This window comes from Eulemur rufifrons, chromosome 28, assembly GCF_041146395.1.
Source record: "Eulemur rufifrons isolate Redbay chromosome 28, OSU_ERuf_1, whole genome shotgun sequence".
Lineage (NCBI taxonomy): Eukaryota > Metazoa > Chordata > Mammalia > Primates > Lemuridae > Eulemur > Eulemur rufifrons.
The window spans coordinates 39,747,540-39,753,942 of record NC_091010.1 but is presented as its reverse complement, the minus strand read 5'-3'; the positions used below and the strand labels follow the sequence as shown (position 1 = coordinate 39,753,942).

Here is a 6,403-nt window from a genome sequence, read left to right as displayed (position 1 = left end):
ACATAACAGAGTTGTGTGGCAGATATTTCACTCAAACTTAGTAAATTCTCTTTCATCCTCAGCATGTTTTTCAAAATTTTATAATTCACCTCACCATTCTAATTCCATTATTAAATTTCCATCTCTCCTCTGCAATGGACTAGCTATGTGATCCTGAGCAAGTCCCTTAACCTCTCTGACATTGCCTCATCTGTAAAATGGGGACAACAATACCAGCTGGCAGGCTGGTCATAAAGAACAAATGACAGAGAGCATTTAATATCAAGTTTGACATATACGACCTTATATTCTGAAAAGACTAATCTATCAATGTTATCCAAACATGGATACCCACGTACCCACACAGGCTATCCATCCAGAAAATACGTGGCACCCCACTCGGAACACATAACCTGAGGTCCGTGTCAATTGTTACCTCCTCTTTGAGATCTTTTGTTAACTCGTACTTTGTACTCCCTTCATTCTCTTTTCCCCACACTGCAGAAATAACCTTTTACCCCACTGTGCTTTGTTCAATTTGCTAGAAAAGCACGTAGCACATTAAAGGCTCATAATGATGCTTTACAGGGCTAGGGATATAATTTACTCAGGTTTGTGCCTTGTAGGTAGTATGTGCTCAATGTTTATTACTTTGAATTAGATTGATGGCTGCTATCTTCTGACCTGCAAGTGAGGGGTTGGACTAGGAGATGCTCTATGGCAGTTGTATCAGAATTCTCTGGAGAGTTTGTCAAAATGCAGGTTTCTGGCCTCTACTCTCAGTGAGCCTGATGCAGCCAGGCAGGGTTGGGTCCAGGACTTTCTAACAATCACCCAGTCCGCCTCCCCAAGTTGATTACTATGTAAGTGATCCACCCATGGGGCCCTCTGGCTAGGGGATTCCACGATGACGTGAGTGATATAACTCACATCTGAACATGCCTTTCACTCATTTGCCAACTCAACTCTTTATGAGAAAAAGAAAAAAGGGCTCTACTCCTTTGTTTCCAAAGCAGCAACCAATTTTTACTGAGAATCAATTGCCCACCATTGAGCATAGAAGTGTTTTAGCATCTAAATTAGTTCAGTATTGAAGAATTTCATGAAATTGTTTCAGGGTCCACAAACCAGTATATTTTCATGTACATGCCTTAAAATGGCCTATCATGTATTTCCAGTTCAAAACAGTCTTTCAAGAATTTGGGATTTGTTCTCTAGCTTCAAAGACCCATGGGTAATATTCTGTGGGACTCACGAAGCAGATCTCTGACCCATAAGAGTCTTACGTATAAAATCTGGTCACTTTCTTTATAATAGTACTCTCACTCCTCCAACACAAATATCAGTATTAAAAGTTCTACATTGTTTTTAAACAAATGAAAAATAGTTGCTTTAAGGATGCAATATCACCTGTAAAGGACATATATTAGAATAGTTTCAGGTTTTAAAATAGAGATTACCCAGCCATTTCCCATCTTCTGAACTATCTAGCATCCTCTTACCCACTCTGTCTATGCAGCTGGAGGAAAGAGACAAAACATCAAGCCCTTTGGAAAAGGATCTTAGACCTGTGCTCAGTTGGAAGAAAGGGAAGCAGCAAACGAGACAGGCGTCTGGCATCTGGGAAGTTCTGTTTTGTCCTTGGCACCTTCTACCACTCAGGGAAGATTGTTCATATTTCCTTTCCCTGCAGAAAAGTGTAAGAGAAAAGCCATTGGGAACCCTTCCAATCCTCAATTGAATTGCTGGCAAACTCTGATTAATTATTCTGGAGAATCTTGGTTGAAAATCCAACATAAATTTGCTACTTTAGCAAGTATAACTGGAAAAAATAATCAATTTAATATATCTGCAACAGTGTTTGTTAAGAATGCTCCATCCCACTAAAAACACAAAATATACTGCTTCCTTAAAACCTGTAAATTATCTTTTCTTCTCCATAAATATTGGAGTATGTTCTCTGCTCTGGCTCACGTATATTCAGGACTACTCACCACTAAGCTTGGATTTCCTAAGACGCAGGTCATAGAGAACCCTAAAAAACATTACATGTATCCATAAACATACCTTTTCCCCAAATTTCTGCCAATTTTTTTACCTTAATAGCTGGAAAGGTCCACTTTGTAGTGTCAGTCTCTACGTGGCACATGTACCATATTACCACCATTTCTCCTCCCTGTGCCAATAGCAGATTTCACCATTTTTTTATTAAAAAATGGAAACGTATCACATAGAGAGATCAGTATATATAACATGTATGTATAGCTTACATAAAAACAAAAACTAATTGCCAGTTTATGCTCTACTCAGGTTAAAAATGAAAACATCAATGGTATGTTAGAAGCTCCTCCCTAACTGTATGCTAAATTTCACGGATCTCAGAAAAATCCACTGTGCTGACTTTTGCAATAATCATTTCCTCCTTCTCTTTGTCATTTTACTACCTACACATATATCCTTACTATAGCCTTTTAGTGTGTACCACCACCGCCCCCCCAAAAAAATTCATGTTGAAACTTAATCTCCAGTGCAATAGCATTATGAGGTAAGAGCTTTAAAAAGTCATTAGGTCATGAGGGAGAGCTCTCCTCTAATGAATGGGATGAGTGCCCTTCTAAAAGAGGCCCAGGGAAGCTCCCCAGCCCTTTCTGTCATATGAAGACACAGCTAGAAGGTGCCATCTAGGAAGCAGACAATGAGCCCTTACCAGACACAGAATTTGCTGGTGCCTTGATCTTGGACTTCACTTCCTCCAGAACTGTGAGGAATAAATTCTGTTATTTGTAAATTACCCAGTCTAAATTATTTTGTTATAGCAGCAGGAACAGACTAACATGATCCCTAAAAAAAACACCTAGTTTTGTGTTGCATATTTTTGACCTTTACACAAGTGAAAACATATATATTTTTTTTTCTTTTGAGACTTGCTTCTTTTACTCAATATAATATTTGTGAAATTCTTTTGGTTGATGCTGAAGCTGTAGCTCATTCATGGCCATCATTTTATACTATTCCATGCAGTAAGGATTACTTGTGCTCCAAAATATTCTCTTTTGCTCTCCTTTCTGGGCAGATGAGAATTCCCAGTTATCTTACAGTAAGGCAGGATCCTATACTAGTTCTAGCCAGTCAAATAAAAGAGAAAGTGATATATTAAGTTTGTGCAAAAGTTATTGTGGTTTCAGACCATGAATTTTACATCATTATAATTAGGCTCAAACACATCATTATTAATCAAAATAGAAATCATTACAATCAACACATTTTTGCCAATGAGAAATAAGTTTGTTTATTCCTGTAACGTAAATGTGTGCTTCGGGATTTGACAAACACTTGGAAAGCATTTTCTGCATCCTGCTGGTTGTGGAAGCATTTTCCTTGCAAAAAGTTGTTAAGATGCTTGAAGAAGTGATAGTCAGTTGGCAAGAGGTCAGGTGAATACAACGGATGAGCCAAAACTTCATAGCCCAATTACTTCAACTTTTAAAGCATTGGCTGTGCGACATAGGGTCAGGAGTTGTCATGGAGAGAATTGGGCCCTTTCTGTTAAACAAAGCCAGCTGCAGGTGCTGCAGTTTTGGTGCATCTCATTGATTTGCTGAGCATACTTCTCAGATGTAATGGTTTCCCCAGGATTCAGAAAGCTGTAGTGGATCAGACCAGCATCAGACCACCAAACAGTGACCATGACCTTTTTTTGGTGCAAGTTTGGCTTTGGGAAGTGCTTTGGAGCTTCTTCTTGGTCCAACCACTGAGTTGATCATTGCCAGTTGTCCTACAAAGTCCACTTTTCATCATACATCACAATCTGATCAAGAAATAGTTCATTGTTGCTGCATACAAGAAGAGAAAACAACACTTCAAAATGACAAATTTTTTTTTTTTTTTATTTTCGGTGAGCTCATGAGGCACCCACTTGTTAAGGTTTTTTACCTTTCCAATTTGCTTTAAATGCTGAATGACCATAGAATGGTTGACGTTGAGTTCTTTGACAACTTCTTGTGTAATTGTAAGAGGATCAGCTTTGATCATGGCTCTCAACTGGTCGTTGTCAACTTCCAATTGCCAGCCACTGCACTCCTCATCTTCAAGGCTCTCATCTCCTTTGCAAAACTTCTTGAACCATCACTGCACTATATGTTTGTTAGCAGTACCTGGGCCAAATGCATTGTTTTTTTTTTTTTTTTTTTTTTTTTTCGTTGAGACAGAGTCTCACTTTGTTGCCCAGGCTAGAGTGAGTGCCGTGGCGTCAGCTTAGCTCACAGCAACCTCAGACTCCTCGGCTTAAGCGATCCTACTGCCTCAGCCTCCCGAGTAGCTGGGACTACAGGCATGCGCCACTATGCCCGGCTAATTTTTTCTATATAGATTTTTAGTTGTCCATATAATGTCGTTCTATTTTTAGTAGAGACGGGGTCTCGCTCAGGCTGGTCTCGAACTCCTGACCTTGAGCAATCTACCCGCCTCGGCCTCCCAGAGTGCTAGGATTACAGGCGTGAGCCACCGCGCCCGGCCTCCAAATGCATTGTTGATGTTGCAAGTTGTCTCTGCCGCCTTATGACCCATTTTGAACTCAAATAAGAAAATTGCTCGAATTTGCTTTCTGTCTAACATCATTTCCATAGTCTAAAATAAATAAAAAGTAAACAGTAAGTAATAAGTAATTAGCAAAAAAACACAAAGCAAGAAATGCACATTAAAATGATGTATAATATAACCACACTTATTTAAGAATGTATTCCAATATCAAATGGTGAATTCAAAATGCAAAAACCACAATTACTTTTGCCCCAACCTAATAAATATCTTCTAGGCCAAGTGTTTTAAAGCCAGTGTGCCACCTTTAGGGTTTCTTCATCTCCTTTGGCAATAAATGCGGAGGTTATATTTTATGATAGTGATCTACAAGATAGAATAAACCTTCTAAATAGGCGGAGGAGAGTGCCCCTAACCTGCAATAAACTTTACATGAGTTTTTGGTTCTAAATTACTGAGCCTGTGGGAGTTTATTTATTATGGAAGCCAAATGTTTCATATTCTGACTAATATAATTATGTAACTGGAAAGGAGGAAGAAATACCTTTTTAATACTTAGGGCATTGGTGCCCCCTTCTTATGCACAGTTCCTTTTGAATGCTAAGGGGTTAATTCTTTCTGCAACCCATCAGACTCACTTATTCTGGGCAATGTGACCACACCCCAAATCTATTGTCTTTGTACGAAACACCAAAGCATCTTCCTCCTATCCCTGGTAACTCTATGGTCTTATAACCTGTATGCTGAAGAATTCACTTTTCAGTATTACCATTACATTGCAATCCCAGACAGAATCTTTCAAGGAAGAAAGTATATTTTTAAACTTTGTTTACTTGAGCCCCTGGCCTAGCATCTATATATAAATCAGTATGTCCACAGAAATGCTTTTGTGGAGTGTCTTTTAGAAGTGACAATAGGATTATTGAGTATTAATGAGTCACACTCCATAATGAAAGCTATTTATAGTTTAAAAAATTACATGCCTCTGGAAAACTATAAAGCACATAAAAGTGTATCTGATCTCAGTCTCCATTTTCTTCTCTAAGGAATTGCTGATCCCCCAACACCAGAGTTAAGCAAATGCTTAGATTCCTTGATCTTTATTCTACTCCACTGTGTATCCCTCAGCATCTTACCTCACACTGTTCTCTGTGGGGCACCTTAATCTTGCTATAAGCTCCATACTACTTACACATCAACACTTATTCAAATTAATTTATTATTATATATTCAAATAAAAGAAAACTTCATTTCAAATTCTCTTAAAAAGGAAAGACATTTATTATCTTGTTAAATACAGAGGAAAAAGAGAATCCCAAGTATGTTTGGTCAGTGGCTTGGCAATATCACTAGATTATTTTTGTCTTTTCTCTAACACCTTTTGCATTTACTTTATCTTATAGTTGATTCCTTTTGTGGTCACAAGATAGCTCTAACATTCCCGGAAGTCAAAATCAGATATGACAATACCTAGAACCCAGGGCAGAAAGAGGATGCTCACTTCCCTCCCTGCTCAGAAGCCCACACAGGGCTTGTTTCCCTCAGGTCTCACTAGACAGGGTTGTCACATACCATTCTCAAACCAAAACTGGCCATGAGAATAAGAATTTGGAACGGCATTTCTCGTGTGAGACATAGTTGTCTGGGGACTCCCCAACCTCTTTCAAAGGAATCTATGAGGTCAAAACAGTTTTCAAAATAATGCTAAAAAGTTATTTGCCTTTTTTACAGTGTTGATATTCACAGTGATGGTGTGAAAGCAATGGTAGATAAAATTGCTACATCCTAGCACAAAAAATCAAATCAGAGACAGAGGCACCATACAGTATTAACAGTCATCATATTCTTCATTGCCATGTATTTGCAGTAAAAAGAATACCATTTCACT

At 38.4% G+C, this 6,403-nt stretch overlaps 1 pseudogene; it reads right to left on the bottom strand.

Moving 5' to 3' along the window:
- Positions 1-3,209: 3,209 nt before the first annotated feature.
- On the bottom strand, positions 3,210-6,135 carry LOC138376139 (histone-lysine N-methyltransferase SETMAR-like; annotated as a pseudogene).
- Between the last annotated feature and the right edge of the window lie 268 nt (positions 6,136-6,403).